Genomic DNA, 23,514 nt, shown 5'->3' on the forward strand with positions numbered 1-23,514 from the left:
AAATACCTTATAATGTAAAAACTGAACCAAATTTGAGTCATTTCCTTAAAGTGCCTAGTCATTAGTAAATCTACTTTATTTCTATTCGAGTCCTAAAAATAGCCGGTAGATATAACTTACTCTGCAACTTACTCCTTGTTCCATTGTTTAAAATTGCGTCTCGACCACATGACAAATAGTAAGACCTGTATCTTACCTTATCACCCCAACCATAAAAATCCTAGAGGCAGTAAAACCTTGGACCTTTCTTGTAGCAATATTTCTTCTGTTATAGCCCTGCAGGCAAGGGAGACAAAAGGAAACATGAACAAATGATACATCCGATGAGGTTAATATTCAAAATTTATAAAGAAATCACACAACTCAGCACCAAAAAACAATCCAATTTAAAAATGGGCAAAGGGCCTGAATAGACTCTTCTCCAAAGAGGACATACCACGGCCCACAGACGTATGAAAAGATGCTCAATGCCACTAATCATCAGAGCAAATTAAAGCCACATGAGATGCCACCTCACACCTGTCGCACCAACAAACACCAGTAAACCAACAAACAACCAGTGCCGGTGAGGACGTGGAGAAAGGGGCCTCGTGCACTGTGGGTGGGGATGCGGACGGGGGCAGCCACTGTGCACAACTGCATGAAGTTTCCTCAAAAAATTGAAAAAGGGTCTGCCTTTTGACCAAGCAATTCCATTGTTAGGAATGTATCCAAAGAAACCCAAAACACTAATTTGAAAGAATATGCGCCCCCTGTGTTCACTGCAGCGTTATTTACAGTCGCTAAGATCCGGAAGCAGCCCAAGTGCCCACCGGTAGACGAGTGGATGGAAACCCGTGGTCCATGCACACGGTGGAACGCTACGCAGCTGTAACGAAGGAGGAGCTCTTACCCTGTGCGGCAGCCAGATGGAGCTGGAGAGCACTGTGCTCAGTGAGATAAGTTGGTTAGAGAGAGACAAATACGTCAAATATCAGTATGATTTCACTGACATGTGGAATCTAATGAAGAAAATAAACAAAATAGAAACAGACTTATAGATAAAGAGAACAAATTGACAGCTGTCAGAGGGGAGGGGGAGAGTGGGGCATTTGGTGAAAAAAGTGAAGGAATTAAGCACAAACAAAACCCCAGAGACACAGACAACAGCGTGGCGATTACAGAGGGAAGGGGGTGGGGAGGTAGGTAAGTGGTGATGGAGGGAGACTGGACTTGGGGTGGACACACGATACGATGCACACATGACGTGGTACAGATTGCACACCTGAAACCTGCATAATCTGATTAACCAGTGCCACCCAGTAAACTCAGTAAAATTGTGTTAAAGATGACTTACTACGTACGCCCTCTACAGGTGCTAAGATAAAGCACTTTACAGATGAAAACGAATGAAAAGCTAGGACTACGTTAACGCGTCCCACGGAGTCGCACGTGGAACCTCACTCGGCCCCAGGAAGTCTGCACCTGACCTTGTCTGCAGCTGTCTTTGAACTCATTCTTGCCTATCTTTCACACGATGTGTCTCTCCAGTGGGCCTGTGAATCCCCACGCGCGATGAGCCCACTTATGTGCATTAGAAAGAGTCCGCAAAGCTGCAGGACGGATTAGACCCACTTACAGTACAAGCTCACCACGCGTCTCGATCCCCAGTCAGGGCACAGGCCTGGGTTTCGGGCAGGGTCCCCAGTAAGGGGCACGTGAGAGGCAACCACACATTGATGTTTCTCTCCCTCTCTTTCTCCCTCCCTTCCCCTCTCTCTAAAAATAAAATAGATACTAGGGAGGGAGGAGAAAGAAACAGAACCAAAACCACTACACTGCAGGCAATGAAGGGGGCAGGGCGGGCGAGGTACACCGCCCCACTCCTGGGCAGAGCAGTCTTTCGCTGGGCCCCCTGACCCGGCGGCAGTGCCCAGTTCCTCCAGCGCTGATCCGGTTGCTGCTGTGAAGGTATTTGCAGATCTGATTAACGTTCCTGACCGCTGCCTCAGAGTGAGGGAGGTTATCCTCCGAGATCAGGGTGGGCCTGAGTCCATGGAAAGGTTTTAGGTGCTGAGCCAAGTCCCCTCCACAGGGAAGGAACCGGCCTGTGGCCAGCAGGTCAGCACCCCCCAGTCCTGGCTGCCACCAGGAAGCCCTGCGGATGGGGGTCTCGGCCAGCCCACCGCACACCCGTCCCCTCCAGGAAGTGCCTTCCCACCCCCTCCTGGCTGCGCGTCTCCGAGTAAACCTTTCTGAGACCAGGGATGCAGAACAAATGATGATGTTAGTGCTTTTATGTAAAAACGTCTGTCTCGGCTCCTCGTTCTCAGTGACAAGGAACACACTCCAATCGCATTCCAGAGAAGATGTGCCCTGAGACCCAGCGACAGTGACCCTGGGAACCCAGACCTAAGGAGGCCTTGGGGAGGACGTGGGCGCAAGCTGTCGCTTTTCTCCTGAGAAACCTGGGCACAGCCTGAAGCCTCCGAAACGTTTGTCTGAGGGAATGACAGGTCGGGGCCCAGAACTCTAAGAAAACGGCCTGGGCCCATTTTTAAAAAGTGTATTTTAGGTGGACGTCCTGCAGCGACCTTGGTTAAGGCGACGTTGATCCTGGGCTGCATCGCCCGCTCGCCACCCAGCGTCCAGTCCCCCTTCACCAGCACACACTTGACGTCCTTCATCCTCCTCCTCCCCCTCCCCCACCCGCCCCTCTGCTAACTGTCGTCCGTGCCCCCCCCCCGCGCATTTGGGGTGTTCGTCACTTTCTGCTTTAGGTCCCACCCGTGGACACAATCAGATGGCTCCCGTCCGTTTACACCTGATGTTTCAATGGCACGAAGTAGCGTGTCTGTCGCATCTGCATTCAGCCGACAAGGTGGGCGCTGGCCTGCTTGGTGAGGGCGCACTGCCTTCCGAGGCTGAGTGCGGATGAACGCAAACCTGTCCCTCCCCAGTGAGGCCCCTCCCCTGCAACGCACGGAATCTCCGTCTTCCCTGTGCAGACGGGTTTACGCATGAAAGGCTGGTTGTGGGCAAACTCGGTCGAGCAAGACAAATTGCAAGACCGGCGCCAGAGGTCACTCGGACAAAGGTCCTTCCCCGCGACAATTTTCTCTCTTGATGTGCGTCCTCTGGGGCCAAGGGAGGCGGCTTGCTCACCTCTTCTGGTCAAGATTTGATTGCGCCAAAGCCAGATAACTAGGGTAGGATGGAAAAAGGACCTTAAAGAAAGAAAAATGGTGAGCACATAGCTAGTTACTTTACTGTAAATCCTCAGGTGAAAAACACCACAAAATCCCTATTTGCTATGTTAATCTTTTCACACTTGCCAACTGTTGAGGGATTTTCCTCTTCTGGTATTATAAATCCACGGTCGTTTCTCAAAACTCCCTGACCCAAGAAAAATGGCTCAAGGCTCTATTTGTAAAGACTTACGAACGTTAAAAAAAAATAGGGATGTAAGTATTAACCATGGTCTCTCTGCTTCCTTTGCTGGTATGTATGTTACTTCTCTGGGCATATTTTACATGGTGTTTTTTGGAATCGACATTCTGGCCATTCCCAGCTTTGTTTATCTGGAGCTCTAGTGAGACGCCCCCAAAAGCGACACCTGTGGTGCGCATGCCCATGGAGAGTGGCTTCGGGAGAATATGTCTCGGCAGTAACCGAGAAAGAGCAGGGTCATTCTGTCAGCTAAGCGATCCGCTGCAACATGAGATGCTGAAGGTGGGCAGGACACAGTCAGTGGGGAGGGGTCGGCGATGGGAAGAAGCAGGGAGCGGACAGTATGTAATAAATAGTTACTCCGATGCAGTTACGCCTCTAATTACTTTGCATTTATCATCTCCTTCAATCCAATAGCCATTCATCTGAGCAAAAATTTAAGCAGCGTTTCATTTCTATTTTATAAGCAAAGAAACCGAGACATAAAGAAATAAAACAGTGCCCTCGGTGATTGCACGACGGGCGTATGGGGAGGGGTGCACGTCCCGGCACTCGACTGGGCAGCTTCGCTCGGGGCTCCACTGAGCCGCAAAGACTGTCTTCCCGAACTGTACCCCCATATTTCTACAGTCTGAACAGTACCCTAGCAAGATGCCAACCCACGTCCGGAAGGACACCCTGGCCATGTCACCGTCTCCGACACAATCTCCACCTGTCACTAGATGGTGATCCCTCCCAACTGTTCATCTTTCGTGGTTATTCCTGCACGATCCTGCGGGAAAGAAGTTCTTCACTTGATGCTCTTGAAATGCTCTTAAGATTTATTGAGGACCCCAAAGACCTGTTGTTTATGTAGACTGTGCCTTTTTTCTACTTACAGATCAGAAATTAAAACAGACAAAATTAAAGGCTGTGTTTATTCGTTCACTTAAAAAATAGTTGCCCCGGCTGGTGTGCCTCAGTGGATTGAGTGCTGGCCTTTCAACAAAAGGGTTGCCAGTTCGATTCCCAGTCAGGGCACATGCCTGGGTTGCAGGCCAGGTCCCCAGTAGGGGGCGCATGAGAGGCAACCACACATCAATGTTCGTCTCCTCTTCCTCCCTCACTTCCTCTCTCTCTAAAAATAAATAAATAAACTATTTTTTAAAAATAGCAGTCTCGTTAGATGTTAACATAAACGTATTTTTATGAAACTACATTTTCTAAAATAAAATAGTGAAAAAGTTGGCATGATTTTACAACTTTGGCAAAACTCTCAACGTCTTGGGTAAAAGGACAGCTGGCCGTGTGCCCCCTCCTGCATCACGAACCCCCGTGGCTGCCCTGGCACCCGCCCTGCGGTGACGCCCAGTGAGGCACCAGCATTACGTCCGCCCACTCAGCGCGGAGGCCGGAGAGCTGGCCATGCAGTCCCGGTTATTTCAAAGAAAAAAAACCACTAAGTATAACACCGATCAAACGAAGCTTTCACACCAGCACACTAGGCTGCCCCTCACTTGTCTCCCAGAGAAGTGTTTCTGGACAAAGGCATCTTCAGTCTGGTCCTGGGAGAGGCCGGGTCCCATGTCCTGTTAGGACACAGTCTTGGGCTGCTCTTCCGAAAACAACATTCCTGCGCAGAGACTGGGTGTCTTCGAAAGGACACCTGAGACCCAACTCTGCGTTTTGCTGCTGCCGCCGCCCCGCCTGCCGCCGGGGCCAGTCTCTCTCACGGGCAGACTCCCGACTCCCAGATTTTGTCAGAATGGAAACTGATGACAGACGAGGACTTTCTACACCGTTTTAAATTCTGGAACTAGACTAGAATTTCTTTCTAGCTGCAGCAGTGGACTCTCGGAGAGCGGTGCCGCAGGACTTCTCGGAATCCGCCAAACCCAAACAGCGCAGGGACTCGGGCTAAATAAAGGCGCTTTGACACCTGAGCCCTGTTTCCGTGGGAACTCATAAACCGTTACCTGGGCGTCTGGCAGGCAAATGCCTCTTCCGTCCTCAGGTCGTAATTGTCTGGTCTTCCCGCCGCTGCTCCGTTTGTTTTTAAGTACCTGTGGTGTCTGTCTTCTCCGTCCTATGAATAAAATGATTCCTATAAGCTCCATCTGTCCCCTCGTGTCCCCTACTCATGTTTCATTTTTGCTGCCATACAATTGTTGAAATTCAGTCCAAGATGATTTACACATATGCTAGTTTACACATTTGGACGACTCCCTAAAATGAAAACGTTAAATTCTAAAGTTGCGTTTCTTGAGAGATTTCTATTGCATTTGGTATTTTACTTTATTGCACAAAGGGGGGAAAGGCAAAAGAACGGGCCTTTTGACTCCGTAATTATTCCGTCGTTACCAGTAGAAGTAAAGATAAGAAATAACTTCTGCAGAAGAGCATCTCCCCTCCTCGTCCTTTGGGCCATTTTCAAAGGTAACTTATCAAAAGCAGAGTCAACAAAATTGAACAAAGGCTGATACCACGAAACGTCAGTGAGAAAGACCCAGCTCAGGGAGCCACAAAAATACGAGCCAGGAATAAAGTCAATTAAATCTTTCTTCAAGCAGAACACACTTAGATCGATCGTCTAAGCGTCTGATGTGGCAGTCCCCAAAGTCAAGTGGCTTAAAATTGTGATTAAAGGAGTAAAGAGACCACATTTATTTAAATGTAAATTAATTGCTGGGCACATGACTGAGTTGCAATTTTAACTTTGGTTAAAGATTAATTCTGGTTGTTCCTAAACTTTTCCAAAATCTTATTACTGTGTAATTAGATGCAAAGATCTTGCTTAAAGTTAATTCTTTATGTCATATTAGAAAGGACAGGAAATTGATTGCATTAAGTGGGTAATTTTCCCTTAATTCAGGCACATTGATCTAAAAGTGAGGGCCAAATGAAAGAAAAGACCTGTTTTTTTTAAAAATTTGATCTTTGTTCATCCTTCATTTATCTTAGAATCGATTACAAAGCTTTCCTACTAAAAATTGCTTTTGTCAATTTACGTTCAATGTAATATTATTAGAAAAAAACCCCATCAATACAAATGAACACTTCCATTAGTTCTTTCTAAAGTGTATCTGTGAGCTAATTGTAATTAATATAATTTCAAATTAAACACCATAATTCATTTCTCCAGAAGAAAGACTAACATTCTTATTTGCTATATTTTAATTTACACTCCAAAATAGCCATTCCTTGCGTGTTCTTTGAGAATACTTTAACTATTCCAATAGCATTTTGTAAGAATGTTGTTGTATATTACCTATACAATATTTGTACACTACAGATACAATTGCACGTGTACAATTATTGTATATCTGAACGTTTCAGTATAATGTATGGATACTTTAATTTTGTTGATGTTAGGTGCCATGACAGACTCGGGAAAGTTAGAGTCCAAGTTCGTCCCTCTGGGATGTCATTTCTAAGAGCAGGTAATAAAAGACGTGTCTTCTGCCTCACTGTCTGGGCTCCCCAGCTCAGGGGGAGGGAATCGGCCACCCTGGGAGGGTGGAAACCGAGGTGCCAGCCACCCGCCAGGGCAGGGGGCCTTGTCTGGACCTGGGTGCCCAGCTGCCCGGACACCCTTTGGGGCAGAGCCCTGGCGGACATGTGGATGGTCATCTCACTGGAGACCCAGGTGGCTGAGCCCGGGACACAGGGGGTAGCAACTGCTCGCTGTTTTTAGCTGCCACATTTCGGGGCGATTCGTGATGCACCAATGGGTCAGTAAGACTCTAGGGGACACGAGATCTTGGGCATTTTGTGGTGAGACTCAGGCCTCTGCTTCCCAGCTCACCCAGAGGAATAAGGTGGGTGTACTTGCCCTTCCCTGTCACGGACGGATTTTCTTGGGAGTGGGTTTCATACGTGTGTTCCTGTTCCCCACGATAAGGGACATTGTCCCTCTGCCCTCCAGGATGGGTCAGACCGACCCCAGTCTCCGCGGCAGGTCACAGGACGGGCCAGTCCCGGGTCCCCGAGTAGTTAGATGTGGTCCCGCAGCCTCCCTCCAGGCGGTCAGTCGGCCGTCTGGGCTCCATCTGTTCCGTCCCCCACGAGAGGAAGGGAGGAGGGTGGCACACGGGCGTCCTCGCCAGGGTCAGGAATGACGCGCCTCACCCTGGCCCATGCCCCTCGGTCCGACCCAGTCACACAGCGCCACACAAACTGTCAGGGAAGCGTCAAAGTGGGGTTTTTACACTCATCCAAAAAGACAAGATAAAATCCGTGACATAAAGGACATGCCGTAAAGTAGAGATCAGGGTTTTGGGAGGGTCCCGAGGACAGTCGAGAGCGTCAAGGTATCCATAACAGTGTCCCCCAGCGAAATCGGGGGGCGTCCGCGTGATCCCCGGAGCACAGGCCGGTGCAGGCGGGGGGGACGCCTCCGTGGGGCGGTGCGCACCGAGTGTTCGAGTTCATACTGGCGCAAGACCAATAGAACCCAAGGCCGGTTTCTCTGTTTTACGGGCTTTGTGTTTTTTTGTTTGATCACATTTGGGACAGTCACGATATTGACATGTTAGTACGTGATATTACTGTGTGGTGTGGGGTGAACGGTATTCAGGCCTGTGACAAGCAGAGCAGCAGCACGGTCACACGTACTCAGTGACACGCATGCCCAGGGCACGTGCTCTGGCCGGGCTGCCTCCACGGCGGGCAGGTTGGGGCCCGATCTCCGTGGGGCCCGGTCCTGAGCTGGTCTGATCAGGGCGGTCGGCGCTCGGGCAGGCCTGCACACTCCCAGGTGCTGCGGCCCAGGAACGAGTCACCGTCCTGCCCTGAGCACACGCCCGGCCCTCGCCCACCACCTTCCTCTCCAGCCCACACCCGCGCCCCCTTTCCTCCCATCACACACACACACACACACACACCCTGTACGAGCGCCGGGGCCAGGTGATGCTGGGCTGACGTGCATGTGCGTTTCCGACTCCAGGGGTGAGGCCACGGGTGGACTGTGACCTGCCACACTCAGGATACTGGTTTGGCTTCTGTCAGATTGGAATCTGAAATGGGCCTCCCCACTCAGGAACTTTGCTTTGGGACGGAAGCCTGTGACACGCCTGTCCCGGCTCCCCCGAGACCCGCCCACTCCCGGATTCCTCCCTGCGCAGCGTCGGGCCACACCTCCGCGGCCGTGAGGTTGCTCTGTGACCGTGTTACACAAAGGCCTTCGACAGTTGAGGCGAGCTGGAGAGAAGAGAAAAGCTTAAAAGGACTACACATTTATTTTTGAAAATTGAGAGTGCTAAGTAATTTGGGGTATTTGTAAGAGAGAAAGAAGTTACCGTAATATTGTATTTTCCCATACATGGGTGATAATGTTAAAATAAAATGAAGGCCACAGAAACATATGAGTAAAAAACCACGTGAGTTGAAAAGGAGAAAGTCACTGTATAATCATATGAAACACCTTAAATCCTCCCTTCACATGCTCACTCTTTAGTCCAGAGACACTCACTGGAAGAAAACACATGTGTATTTATTATCTTAGCTGCTTGGGGCTCACAGGGAACCTGGCATTCAAACCGAAACGAGGTTGAAAGTCGGCTTTGTGGGCACACGCCCTGCGGGAGAAAGACACTCCGCAGAGATCCAGACTGTGCCATCCCCAAACATCTGTCTGCAAGGCTGCCTTGAACTTCAATGATGATAACGAGACTGAGGTTTTATTACCTTCGGGTAATAAAACTGAGCGAGTTGGGGGTGCTCGCTGGGGTGGAGAATGAGGGGAAAAGGTGTTCTAACAAGCATGTTAATTGCCTCCTTTTAAATCTTGATTCATCTGGACTTCCTAAATCTGGAAACTGTTCACATTGTATCCGAAGCTCTGCTCTTCATCAGTGGGTAGATGAGAGAAAGGAATTCCAGAAATAGGAGAGCCCTGTGCGTTCTGACCTCCCCGGCCCGGGCTCTGGAAATATGCTTCTGCATAAACAGACACAAGGTCGCTTCCTTCTGTTCTCCCTGGGAGACAAGAACAGGGGCCAGAAGTTTCCACTGGCCTTGTGTGCCGAGCGCTCTGCTCTGTCTGCCGCCAGGCTGCCAGAGCCAGGGGCCGACCCCCCTCTCGGTTCCCAGCCCTCTCCCGGCTGCGAAAGCCTGCGCGGCTCAGGGGACCGAAGGTGCCCAGCTGTTCACAGACACCAGCTCTTCCGGTTGCCGTCAGAGCAAAGCTGACACAGACAGACTTAGAGGCAGATGCACCGGTTCCGTTCGGGAAGCAGTGGCTGAACCGACTTCGTCTTCACGGTGAAGCTGGCTGGCAAGTGTTCCTCCCAAAGAGAACACCTGGGAGAGCGAGGTTCACGACGAGCGTCCACTCAGGTTTAGATCCCGACCGTCCTAGGCAGCTGGCCCTTGTTGAGGGCACGTGACCGGCCTTCCACCCCCGGCTGGCCCCGTCCCTAGGCAAGGCCTCGGGGACCAGAGAGTGAAATGAGTGCTGTCACAAATGCCTTCAACACCGTGAGCCCAAAACCCTCCGATGTGGGAACAGAAGGGCGAACGAGAGGGAGAAGGAAGCTTTCGGCTTCATGACCCGTCCGGCTTTCGTACCATTTCTCCCTGTTCAAAAGCTTAGTTCCTGAGAGGTAGCTTTTCTGCTCTGGAGGGTTCTTCCTTCTTTCAAAGAAAATCAGAATAGAATCTTCTCCCGCGGCACTGAACAGGTCAAGTTTTTTGAGTGTTCCGGCTTGAATGTGTGTGGAGGGGTGTGAGTCTTACATTAACTAAACAAGACACTGGTGGGACCTTTAGCCCGAAGGGGAAAAGACAGTGTCTGTACCTGATAATACCCATTGTCTTACTCAGTTTTCACAGTCACGGGAGATCAGCCGTATAAGGAAATTGGGAATTCAAGAGAGTACCAAGCTAAGAGATAGAATCTCAGAATTCTCTTATGTCCACAGCTCCTCACTGCCTCTTACAGAGGGACGTGGTTTGACGTGGGCAAATCAGCCTTCGACGTGTTAAGTGTAGACGTGCACGGGGAACAGCATGTGAAACCGTGTGAGCGGCGCTCGGCCTTCTCTCCTGATCTTTAACTTCGGGCGTTTTCACACGTCTGGTCGGGGGGCGCTGTGGGCTCATCTCCTTTGGGACTCTCCGCTTCCAGACTCAGATGGCCCTTTCCTTCCCCAGGCTAAGAAAATTTCTGGCCGTGATTTCTTCAGCTAAGTTTCCTGTCCCTTTATCACCTTCTTTTCCTCCTGGGGCCCCTCGATTTCAGCGCTGGTACACTTGACGCCGTCCCAAAGGCCCTTACACTGTCCACGTTTGTCAAAAATCCTTTTTTCTTTTTGCCGTTAGGACCGGGTGACTCTCACCACTTGGTCTTCCAGTCGCTGACTTCCGGCCGCATCCTCTATCCTGCTGCCCTACTGTATCTTTCCCTCTAGTCTATTTTCCATTTCAGTTATCGTGTTCTCCAGCTCTGACTGGTTCTTTTTTACATTGGCCATCCCTTTGTCGAAGTTCTCGCTGAGTTCCTCTATTTTTCTTCTGAGTTTGTTGAGCATCTTCATAGCCACAGTGTTGACCTCGTTACCTGGCAGATTGCTTGTCTCCCTCTCAGCTGGTTCGTTGTCTGGGGTTTTGTTCTGTTCCTTTGTTTGAAACACACTTCCTGTCTCCCAACTTCGACTGTACCTCTGGGTTTGTTTCTCTGAACTGGGGGCAGCAGCAGCCTCTCCCGGTCTGGACGGAGGGGCCAGTGTGGGAACGTCCTTCTGTGAGCTGCGCGGCAGGGTGTCTTTGGAGGCGCGGCTGGAGCTGGGGCAATGAGTCTGGCGGGCAGGCTGAGCTAGGATCACTCTGGTTGGACGGCTGGAGCTGGAGCGGGAGTGCGCACAGGTTGCAGCGTCCAGGGAGCGAGCCGTGTGGGGCCTGAGCGGTTGCTGACCCTGGCACGGTCTCTGGGAAGTCCTGGGGACGAGCCAGACTGGGGGGATCTATAGCCAGGGAACTACAGTGGGTCCCGGTGGTTCGAAGGTCGTGATGCGCAGACTGCACCGGGACCACGTGGCAGGCCTGCTGGAAGCTGGAGCTGGAGTCCGAGTTGGAACCGGCCATCGGGAAGCCCCGGGGTCAGCAGCCTTGAGGGCCTGGGCTGTGGTTGGAGAGGGGGCAGGCCAAGGCGAGTCCCAGGGGCAAGCCATGGAGCTGGTGTGGGCCTGTGGCCTTGGCCGCTGGCTCGGCGCCCGGATAGTGCCCCTGCCATGTGACCGAGGTGGGGGGCTGCAGAAATGCTGCTTTCTGGAGCCTCCAACACGGATACTCCCACAGTCCCCTTCCATCTGGGAGATGCTCCAAGGTTAGGAAGTAAATTTCCTTCTCGTATAGTCTAGGGGCCTTTACTTATTCACTCACTTACTTTTTATTGCATTTATGGGGATAACACTGGGTAGCAAAATTATACAGTTTCAGGTGCACCGTCAAGTCTCCTGTGACTCCTCCCCCCACACCCTCTTCTACCTCCTCCCACCCCACCCCACCCCCCGCAATCGTCACACTTGTCCGTGTCCATGAGTCCTTTCCCTTTTTTGCTCGACCCCCCCCACCTCCCCACCCAGCCCCACCCCTGGCAGCTGTCGGCCTGCTCGCTGTCTGTGGGTCTGTCTCTATTTTGCTTGTAGTTCATCTTGTTCATTAGATTCTACATGTGAGTGAGATCATGTGGTATCTGTCCTTCTCTGACTTGCTTATTTCACTTAGCATAATGCTTTCCAGGTCTGTCCACGCTGTCACAAAGGGTAAGATTTCATTCTTTTTTACGACCAAGCCATTTATTACCATGTAAATATACCTCAGCTTTTTTATCCGCTCATCTACTGAGGGGCCCTTGGGCTGCTTCCATATGTTGGTTGTTGTAAATGATGCTGCAGTGAACATCGGGGTGCATATATTTATTTAAATTAGTGTGTCAGGTTCTTCAGATAAATTCCCAGAAGTGGGATCACTGGGTCATACGGCAATTCCATTTTTAATCTTTCCACACTGCTTTCCACGGCGGCGGCCCCCGTCTGCATTCCCACCCACGGGGCACGAGGGTTCCCTTTCCTCCACTTCCTGCCCCCACTTGTTGTTTGTTAATTGATTGATTATTGGCATTCTGATGGGTGTGAGGTGAAATCTCGCTGTGGCTTTAATTCGCGTTTCTCTGCTGGTCAGTGACATTGAGCATCTTTTCTCATGTCTATTAGCATCTGTGTGTCCTCTTTAGGGAAGTGTCTGTTCAGGTCCTCTGCCTCTGTGAATTGGGTTGTATGTCTGTCTGATTGCTTTTTGGTGTTGAGTTTTATAAATACTTTATAAATTTTGGATATTAACCCCTTATCGTATGTATTGGTGAATGCTTTCCATTATGTGATTCACCATATAAACTAAGTGAAGGATAAAAACCACGTGATCATATTAACAGATGCAGAAAAAGCACTTAATAAAATCCAGCACCCATTTATAAAAAGTCTCAGCAAAGTGGGAATAGAAGGGACAGGCCTCTTTGCAATAGAGGCCAAATATGACAAACCCACAGCCAAGGTTGTACTCAATGGGAGAAAACTACAGACATTTCCCTAAGGTCAGGAGCAAGACAGGGATGCCCACCTCTCCTGTCGGCCAGCACTGGGCGTCCTGGACACAGCGGTCGGACAAGAAGAAGAGATGAAAGGCACTGGAGCTGGAAACGAGGAAGTAAACTCGTTAACTTCAGATGACATGATACCGTGTGTAGAGAACCCTGAAGAGTCCACCAAGAAGCTACTACAACTGATCACTGAATTCCCCACAGCAGCAGGATACAAAATAAACGTACTGAGATCAGTTGCATTTTCATACACTAATAATAAACTACCAGAAAGGGAAACTGAGAAAACGACCCCATTCACAATTGCTTTGAAAAGAATAAAACGCCTAGGAGTAAACTGAACCAAGGATGTAAAAGCCCAGCACTCAGAACTGGAGAAGAAAGTGAAGAAGACGCAAATGAATGGAAGCACGCACCGTGTGCGTGGGTAGAACTAACGTCATGAGAATGTCCCGCCACCCAAAGCAGTCTGCCCACGGCTCCAGCACGGTTTCTGTTAAGACACCAGTGGTGCATCCCACAGAGCCGGGTACCCTCTAAATCACTGCAGTTTTGTCGTGCTTCAGGGGGGGACCCTTCAGAGAGCCCTCCGCACTGTAGGCCAGCACACAGGGTGGGGACCCTATGGCGCCGCGTCTGTGTCTCTCCCCTCTGCTTCTATGTGGCCTTTCTCTTGTCCGTCATCAGCTCTCAGCTCTTCGTCAGCAGGAGTTGCTTCGGCTGAGGGAGTAAATCTGACGTGTTTGTGGGAGGAGGTCAGTTCAGGGGGTTCCACGCCACCGGTTTGGACCAGAAGCCTGAGCAGAGTTCTGGAAACGGGGTGCCTACCCTCTCCGTCCCCACTTCATTTTCATGTCCCTGTCCCCCCACGTGTGAAATGATTTCTGCAGGTCCCCCCAAACCAGAAGTAAAAGGTGAGAAATTGCTGGCTTCTCTCAGTTCTTTAAATTACATGGTCATCCAGGCACCCCACTTCTCTCCAGTGCTTTTACCTGAATAAATGCCTTTTCTTGAAATCTTTCTGTCCTTACGACCCTTCCCTTATTCAACTCACTCGCTGTTTCTCCCCTGAAACGCCCTCACCGCGTCCCTCTGTGCACCCCCTCCGGCCGCCAGTGTCCCCGAAACTGCAGCCAGCGCCTTCCTGTCTGTATTGATCACTCAAGGAAGCCCACGTGCAAAAAACGCTTCTCCTCTGTGTTCCAATTATGGAATCTGTCATTAAATCTCTAGAGGTCTCCGCATGCCCACTCCAGACATGGGAGAATTTTTAGTAAAATCATAAACCTGTCGCTGCTGGGGACAGCTCGTGTTTCTTTCCCCGCACTGACAAGTCCGCAGTCCCCGTTTGCCATTCTGCTCATGCTCAGCCGGAAGGTCTCCAGGGCAGATCCCGTCCACCCTGCCTTGTTCGTTCGGTTTGGTTTTACTTTAACTGCACAGCATCAGCTCAGAGCCCAGCACAGCTGAGCAACTGGATGCCGCAGTACAAGATGGGTGCCTGGAGCCGAGGCTCGATTCTGCAACCTGAGCTGACGGGCTGCAAGCTCCCAGTTAAGCAGCAAACACGCCCTCACGGGTGCGTAACATCTGCCTTTTGTCTGCATCTGGAGACGCGAGTCTGCTTTTCCAACGGTCTGCAAGGTGGAGAGAGACACGCCGGGGCGGGAAGCCACCGTGCCCCACACGCTCAGACTTGCCCGTGTGTGTTTTGATGTTTGCATAATAAAACGTGCCTGAGGGCAGACTATGTCAAGTATGTGTAGTGGTATTTGGCCCGCAGTAGCACCAGAAATCTTAGACCCTCCAAACCCTCGACAGGGACGGAGAGATGGTGTCAGCCGCCAGGTGGTGTTAAGAAAAAGGTGGCAAACCCCACAGTCTCGGGGTGAGTCAGTGAGGACCCCGAGTACCCCCAGCCGGGCAACGCAAGGCCGCAAACACACCGCCTGCTGAGGAAGCTCACCCTCTCTCCACACACGCTTTTCTATCTTTATTTACATGTCAGCATCTGCACCAGCCACACTGGCGCTGGGCAGCAGGGCAGACGGACCACGCCCAGTGCACTCAGAGAGGGAGCCACAGGTTGTCCTGGAGGGGCTTTCTGACGGCAGCCAGCCTTACACGAACGGTTTCAAGTTTAAAATTCTTTGAAAAGGGAAGGAAGGAAAGAGCATCAGAGACAATTGGGACAATGTGGCAGGACCCGTAAAGTTTGGCAGAGGCGTTAAATCGGAAGCAGTCCTACCCCTGGCCCCCCCCTCAGTCCTGTGTCCAGGCTCTGCTCCGTGTTGATCCGAAGCTGAAATCCTGTCCTCAGGCCTCTGTGCTCCTCCCTCCGTCTCTACGGAGCAGGAGTCCAAACACAAGGCCCGTGAACTCTCCGTGAGAGAACTCGGGGGTGGGAAATGCGAAGCCGTGCACCCCCTCAAACTGTAAGCACCCTGTGTGCAACGCTGTGCATTTCCCGGGGAAGGACTCGAAAAACATCCACCAGGCCAAATCCTGCACAAAAACGGGTCAAATAAAATAATACCGGGGCCCACACAAGTCTCATTCAAATTATTTTAAAATTATTTTGTTTAGAAATACAAGAAAAGCATTAGCTGAAAAAAAAGAGGGAGAAACGCCAAACTGTGGGTTGCACTGCCACTGTTTTAGGTAACGGGGTGAGGTAGAATTCTATGAACAGTAACTCCTGTCCCCGAGGGTCACCCCCCAGGCTCCCGGGAGCCCCCACTGGGCCCCCGCTTGTTAAGATGCGACAGTCTCGCTGACACACCCACGGACCGCTGGCCCCTCCCCCTCGTTGCAGCTGTCGTTTGGGTCCAAGCTCCGCATCTGATGTGCTCTCAGGTCCTCTTCTCTCACATATGCAAGGGGAGACCCAAAACCTGGAAAGTATTTATTAAAAATGGCATATTAATTCTTACACATTTAAACGTCAGTCCCCTAAAAATGTCTCGATAGGTGTATAGAGAAAACTCTAAATAGCCAAAGAAAAAAATTGGGAAAGGCGATTTATTGCCATCTGTGGTATATAAATATTTGAAACAAGCCTTAAAAGGGACTAAACCCAGAGACTGAAGCACAGGGAAGTTGGGAGCGTAGCTCGAACACTTGTGCGCCCCTTGGGGCTCGCTCCTGCCTCCCCCCAGTTCTACGTTCTACATGCTGCTCCCTGTTCAAAGTCTTCCGGAACCCACAAATCCCAACCAGGGGGACCACGGGATGTTCCTGTGTTCCACCGTGGCGTGGGAGTCACTCGATTTTTTTTTAAAGTCCTGTATTTTAAGGAAAAAACTGATTGTTCTACAGCCATGGCAGTATGTAGCCACCAAAACTTTAAAATTGTTTTAACCAGTAACAGCTCACCTCCGTCAACTCGTCTTGCCAACCCGACCAGTCGGTCCCAGCTCCGCACCAGTCGGGAGTCAGGCAATCGCGAACAGACACAGGGCCCACGCTCACCTCCGAGTGCCGACGCGTCCACAGCAGTCCCACCTGAACACCCGCCGCCCATCCGCACACCCGAAAATCGCCGCCCCCCCGAACTGCACTCCCTCCCTAAGCCACACGCGAGAACCACCGCCCGCCCTGTGCGGAGAGACTGTGCCCGAGCAGCTCAGGTCTCCCCGTCACAGCGAACAGCACACCCATGTCTGGTGTCGTTTCTCATATCGAGTGGTCATCTCACTGTTCTTTGACCGTCTGTGTTGCCACGGTCTGCTTTCTTATTAGTACTCGCCACTGGGCAATGCAGTTCACGGGGACAAAGCCCGAATGTGCGTTTGTCACAGTGCAGTTCCCCCGCCTGGTCAGAAAATGTGCGCGTGGGATTTGCTGAGTGAATATGGGGAGGTGTGCAGGGGCGGGCGGGTGAGTGGGTGGGCGGGTGAGTAGATGGATGGATGGGTGGGTGGGTAGTTCAAAGCGGGACCGTATTGTCACCAACAGCGAGGTCTCCCAGGGGACACCAGTGGCACAGGTGGTGAAACAAGGCCTCACCCAGAGGTTGTGAGTACATGCGCGATGCTGGAGATTCCCAGAGGCACCTGAAGGCAAACTTAGTGGGGTCCTTTTCTGGTTCCATGGAGGAAGAGAATGGTCCGTGAGAGAGGACAGGATTCAGAGACAATGATGTCTCAGTGCACAGGTGATCTAATTCTGACCTGTCCCCAGGTGGGAGCAGGAGAAATGCCCGTTGACAAGTTGCCTCCAAGCCGCTGGAGAGGTTGCAGCCTGTGTGTCAACCTCTCACTTTGTCTCGGTCCCAGGGGGTTGAGTTGGGCTCCTTGGGAGTGGGGCCGAGATAGCGACTCCCGGTCAGGTGACGCGTTAAGGGTGGGCTCTCGAGAGATTAGACGTGACTGAAGCAGAACAGTGCAGGGAAAATACTCAAGAACGTGGTCTCCGCTGCAGTGCAGCTTCCGTGCGGTTCCTCAGGAAAGCTCTGCAGCGTGAATGACTGGACAGAGTTAGTCAGCCTTGAGGCAAGTGGACCGACCTTGGCGTTGGCCGTGGCCTGAAGGTGGTTGGGTGGAGGGGAGTCTTAGCCTGTCTTGTGAAGGTGGTTCCTCTTTGGCTGCAGGTAACTCTCAGGAAGGGAAAGGACCTGCGTGGTTATAGGTGCACCTTGGGGACCCACGCGAGGCACCAACAGCACCCCGTATACAAGGTGGGAGCCGGCTTCTCAGCCTGGATCTGCCCACAGTAAACACCCCGTAGTATATACTGCATTTTGTTGCTAATCCTACATTTCTATGATAAAGTTTAATTTATGAATTAGGCATTAGGCACACACAGTAGGAGATTAACAACAACCAATATTAACATAGAACCGTGTTAACACTGTGCTGTAATGGAAGGTGTGTTGAGTGTGGCGTGCACGCTTGCCACACTCTCTCCCAACAAAGGGAGGATTCACGCCCCAGGCAGGACGGAGAGGAACAGAGCGAGATTTCCTCGTGCTATTCCAAAGAGCACTCGGCCTAACACTGACGCATTGTTTGTGTCTGGAATTTTCCATTTCACATTTTCAGACCACGGTTGACTGCAGGTAATGGAAAGTAAACCATGGTTTTTTTTTCTGAGTTAAGGCTCACCTGACTCAGCAGATTTTTACAGAAAACATCCACCCACACTGCAAGGCTGTGTTCAAATACACAGCCAGACAAATATCAACACGCAGGAATCTTGAGATAGTAGGAAGAATAGTGTGAATGTGCCAAAGATATTCATTTAGCTACATAATTAAGAGAAAGGGCTTCTGTTAAATCTCATCGTACACCCCAAAGACACCATAATAGGTACCTTGATAGAGGCCTATTAATAAAAGCCAAAAAATAGGGTTGCTGTGCAAAGCTGGCAGAAGTCATCACATAATTTATTTTTTTTAATTAGGGTGCAAGAGAAGAACTTTTTCCCTTGTGCGTTGTTTAGGTTTTCTGGGCTCAGCCGAGTGGTGGTCTCTTGTTCAAGCCGTGTTTAAATTATACTTCATCCTGAGTTTTGTTTGAAGACTTACAGGTGGAAACCCCACAGCGATTAACGCCCAGGATCACGGGCTTTAGAACCAGATTCTAACGTGGCCAAATATTTGGGAAAACTGTTTTCAGAGGAGTCAAGTGCCGGCTTTTGTGCTGGACGCCAGGCCCCGCTGAGGTCCTGGGGCTCGGCCCCGCCCTCTGCAGCCACAGGGACCCCTGGCCGCTGCCACCTCCTCCCGGTTTTCTCTTTCCTCAGTCGGAAGGGTCTGTGTGGCCCCAGCAGGTCCCCAGGAGTGTGCACTCCGTGGTTCCCATCATTGAAGCCGCCAGAAGGCACGGCCGTCGCCACCACTCCGACCACAGTGCTCAGCCACCCCACAGAAGAAGCAGTCGGAAGGGCCTGCCGAATATCCTTAAAGGGAAAAAAATAACACGTCAGAATGGAAAGGAGAGAGAAAACGGCAGTCCTTGATTTTTAGTTCACTGGATTTAACTTCATTTCATCTAATGTACTTAATTCCGGTTTTGTCAGTAATTTCAGGAACTTGGGAAAATCCCTGGACGCTGCTGTGTGTCGGTCCCCCCGGATATAAGGTGGAGCCACTGTGACTCGCCCTCATTCCGGGACAGGAGCCGCGCCGCGGCCTGAGCCCTGGAGGTGAGCTGGTCCCTCCACACCGGGCGGCCAAGAAGGCCAGACGCGTCCTTCCCTGGGCCCGGGGCAGCCAACGGGTGGGCCTGTGACTTCAGCTTGGGTACATTTGGGCCTTCGAGTTCACAGGGGCAGGGAGAAGGTCGGAGCAGCTGCAGCGACACTCAGGTCCCGGTGGCAGGGCGGCCGCACTGGCCACAGCTGGGGGGGTGGCCCTTCCCCCAGGCCATCACCAAGGGGAGCTCAGCGCCCATGCTCACGTTCTGGAACCTTCTAGAGCCAGCTTCCCAGAATTCAGGGGAGGTCTACTACATCTTCGCATTTCCTTTTCGTTCTAATTCAGCCCAAGTCAGGTCCTCGGGTTGACTGCGAGGAGACCGACTGAGGCACCCGGCCACCCTGCAAAGCTGCTGGGAGGCCTGGCCCAGTGGCTTCCAGGGAAACTCCTTGGGAAAGGACGGACATGGGGTGCAGCGTCACGGTGGGAGGGCTCGTGAAGATCTCTGTGGAGGTAGCAGGACACCCCTAGGGACCATCCAGAGACCGTGGTCACCTGAGAGAAGCGCCAGCCGAAGGGCCTGGGGCGGGGACTCCGGGTGCAGAGCGCGACCCGAGGCCGGCAGGTGAACAGAGCCTGCGGGGCGGGCGGAAACGTCGCCGTCCTCACCCCCAGGTGGGAGCCGCAGGTGGGACGCAGGCGCTGCCTGTGGTCCGACCTGCAGTCCCTTTCCTCTCCAGCTCCGCGCGCGGGTCTCCGACTCCCGGATCCCGTTTCCCCGCCTTCGAAATGCGGGCGCTGCCGCCAGCACTGTATAAGCATTACACTCTGAGTGTGTGTACACACTCACAGGTACGAATGTATGTGCACACACACATCTTATCTCACCTTCTCCATAACTTCACGAGGGTGGCACGGGCAATATTTGCACCTGTCCTCCCCTTCCCCGGTCACATTTTTGGAGATGCAGACAGTGACTTGCCCCAGCTCCAAGCAAGTGAGGAAAGGAGCCTCAAAACCGCTGCCCTGGGGGGCGGCTCCTGGGGGGCAGCGCTGCCCCAGTGCCCAGAGCATGGAGTTCGATCTCCGGTCAGGGCGCCTACCTGGGCTGCTTAGGTTTGGGGATTCCTCCCCGGACGAGGCGTGTATTTCTCTCTCGTATCCGTGTTTCTCTCTCTCTCTCAAACCAACAAACATTTTTTAAAGAACCCACCGGCTCCCAGTCCTTGGTTCCCCTCTTCTCCACCGCCAGTGCCACCTGGACACAACTTCGTCTGGAAAATGTTTCCCGCACTCCGTGTACCCTGTGGTAATAGATCCATCTCAAAAATTCACGTACCCCCACAGTGAATTTAATTTTATTTCACATCGCTAGGTTTTTCATTCTCTTGTTGGTTAACAAAAACAGTTTCTTAGTGTGTTGTGCGTGAGCTGCCCATACCGGTGAATGCGAACGCTGTTCCGAGTATTTTCAAAGGAGCCGCTGGTCACCGGGCACGGGCTCTGACCCAGCCTCGGAGGCGCGGGGCCTATGCGCAGAGTCCGGCTTCCTGGCGACAGAAGGACGGCTGCTGCCTCTGGCCCGGGAGCTCGAGGCCGCAAAACGCCTGGCCGTCCCTACGCTGGGCACCGAACCATAACCAAGGGGGCCGGGGCCGAAGGGGGACTCGCAGCCGCCCCCTGAGCACAGAAGATGACCGCGGCAGCGAGACGGGGAGGTGCCGCCAGTCACAGAGCTGGTGGGAGTCCAGCCCAGGCCGGAGCCCAGCTCTCGGTCAGCTAGTTTGGCACTTACAGGCAGGCGTGGTCTGGAAGCCTCCGGAGAATGAAGTTCTGTTGAGAACTGTCAAAGGTGTTGGGTAGGAAGCCCCCATCGTTCATCTGTAAGCATTTTCAAGGTGCCTCTGAGGCCATCTGCCCTGGAGACTCACCACCCGAGAAATGGAAGTGAGCTCCGGAGTGACCTTGAACCAGGTCAGATCTCACCAGATGCCGCCTCTGCTCCGGTCTGACTGCAGGGGCCGGACCTGCCTTCCACTTCCTGACTCAGCGTCTCCAGTTCATCACGTTCCTCCTGTAGTTTGGGAAACAGATTCTCGGGCGCAGAACCTTAGGCCCGAGCCCTGCCCAGGGCTCCGCCTCGTTCTCTCCTCCGCCCTGCCCTCCCCACATCTTAAAAAAAAAAAAAGTACTTCCCCCAAAAGTAAATAAATAAAAGTTTTAGCTTTAAGTGGACTGGAGGAGATGCTTTGGGGTGTTTTTCATTTGCTAAACAAATTCAAGAATTTATTTTAAAGGATATTTTGCCCAGAGTACATTCAGGAAGTATTAAAAGGCTTAAGAAAATAACTGACTGAAGATTTAAGCTGAGACTTAATAAAAAGTATAAGTTTTCCCAGCTTATTTTTTCTCTTATGAAATTGAGAATGTTAGCTGTAAAATAGTATTCCCTTGCTAATTTAAGGATAGAAACTTTTAACACTGAAGTAATTAACCCAGAAGATAGATCATCAGCAATAATACTATCAGATGAGAATTAAACACTTCACTATTCTTTAATAATCATAATGCAACATATTTAAGCAAATAACAGTATGTGTTACCATCTATGTAGTTAAAAAATAACTAAGACATTTACCTCCCTCCTCCAAAAAATAGTAAGTCCTAAGAATCACTCTAAACTTCAATCAAGGCAGGACAATAAAAGTTTAAAAAAAAAAAGTAGTTGATTGCCTTCCTTAAAAATAAATGTGTGTGGCTCAGGGGGTTGAGTGCCACCCCCTAAACAGCCACCAGTTCTATTCCTGGTCAGGGCACATGCCTGGGCTGCAGGCCAGGTCTCCAGTAGGGGGCACACAAGAGGCAACCACACCGTGATGTTTCTCTTCCTCTCTCCCCCTCTCCAAAAATAAATGAATAAAATCTTTAAAAAATAAAATAAATGTGAGCCTGTATTCATCTTACCATGAAACAAAATACTGAACTCTGCCCTTCAGACATCCGACCGCCCTTCGAATGTGGCTCTTTATCTATCACTGCTTTCAAGACAAACAGAGCTGGACTTTCGGAAAAGGGGGACAGGAAAGCCCTGAAGCCACTTGGGAAGTGGCAGGGGCGGGGCTGTGGGTCTGGCTCTGGCAGGCACATGCCTGCCAGAGGGACAGACTTGGCAGAGGGCCTCTCAGCTTTCATCTGACCCTTGTCAATCAAAACACATAATGCGAGTTTGAAGTACCGCATATAACGAACCATATTCTGACATTGATGTTCTGCCTCAGGTGCATCTTCCTACTTGTTTGGCACCATCAGATTTTTCCCCTTGGCACTGCAACTTGAATTCTGTGCGCAACGGTAAGGAAGCGTAATGAATTATAAAATATGCCAAAAAAATGTGAAAGCCAGTGGGAAACTGGGGAACAGTGTGAAGGAGGATTTCTTGGGTGTTGAAAAACCTCCTATGATCCTAAATGTCCATTTTGTACTAAATTGTGGAATGTACCCATCGATGGCAAGGGGAGTTAAAAGCTTCCCCCAAGTACAAAATATAGAGGATAAACTCGGTATTAATTCAATTAACCTAATGCCGTTTGTTTTGGATGAGTGCTTCATTTTAAATCAATCTCTCTCTCTCTCTCTCTCTCTGAAAAATTCCAGAACTTTCCATCTCTTGACCCCAGGGGCAGACACTGCCCCGTGGGCTCCCTGGGGCAGAATCCCACACCTCCCGCTTAGACGGAAACTTAAAAGGGCCCACCGGCTCCTTACACTCCGTTCTTTCCCAAATCCAAACGATATTTCAGGAGGGAGAAGGGCGGGGTGGCCCTATTCCATTCTACTCCACTTCATCACCTGGCCATTACTTCTGGAGAGAAAAGAGCATCACCCACAAGTGAGCCAGATTGCTCGAGGAACCAGCGGCTGAGCCTTCCTCGTGAGCGTCTGGGAGGGGCGGGGGCCGGTCAGTAGAAAAAACCCCCCTTTAAAGGACGCCCACACCCGTCCGAAGCCAGACTGACGCTGGGGGGCAGGAGGCGCTCGAGCTCCGACTTCCACTCCCGCCAGCGGCCGCCCTCGGGGTGTTTGTCGGTTCTCCGGGCGCGCGGGGAACGCGACGCCGCCGGGTGGGGTTGGACGCGGTGTGACCACCGCGAGCACGGCCGGGACGCCGCTCGGGACAGCTGCAGTGGCGCTGGCCCTGGAAGGGCGCGGGGCTGCGCATTCCCCGAACCAGTCCCGCAGACGCACGGCCTCGCTCGCGTGCTCTCAGCGTCCTTTCTCTCTTCTCCGCTGTGAACTCCGTTTGCAAAGGAGAGGCTCGTGGAAAACTCACGGACCCGAGGCCTGTGTCTATTGTAATTCACCGAGAGACAGC

General features: G+C 51.5%; 1 long non-coding RNA gene across 7 annotated transcripts; it reads right to left on the reverse strand.

Annotated features, from left to right (window-relative positions):
* Positions 1 to 18,368: 18,368 nt before the first annotated feature.
* On the reverse strand, positions 18,369 to 23,501 carry LOC119044392 (uncharacterized). Of its 7 annotated transcripts, none has more exons than XR_008391655.1 (4): positions 23,159 to 23,501; positions 22,392 to 23,004; positions 20,246 to 21,216; positions 18,369 to 18,904 (listed from the first exon to the last, which is right to left on the reverse strand). It is a non-coding gene; the product is annotated as an uncharacterized LOC119044392 (long non-coding RNA). The 7 variants fall into 7 exon arrangements; XR_008391659.1 differs by having other exon boundaries at positions 20,246 to 20,446; positions 20,584 to 21,216; positions 22,392 to 23,501; XR_008391658.1 differs by lacking the exon at positions 22,392 to 23,004 and having other exon boundaries at positions 23,030 to 23,501.
* Positions 23,502 to 23,514: the final 13 nt, after the last annotated feature.

This window comes from Artibeus jamaicensis, unplaced genomic scaffold, assembly GCF_021234435.1.
Source record: "Artibeus jamaicensis isolate MK-2021 breed Jamaican fruit bat unplaced genomic scaffold, CSHL_Jam_final contig_415, whole genome shotgun sequence".
NCBI classification, from domain to species: Eukaryota; Metazoa; Chordata; class Mammalia; order Chiroptera; family Phyllostomidae; genus Artibeus; species Artibeus jamaicensis.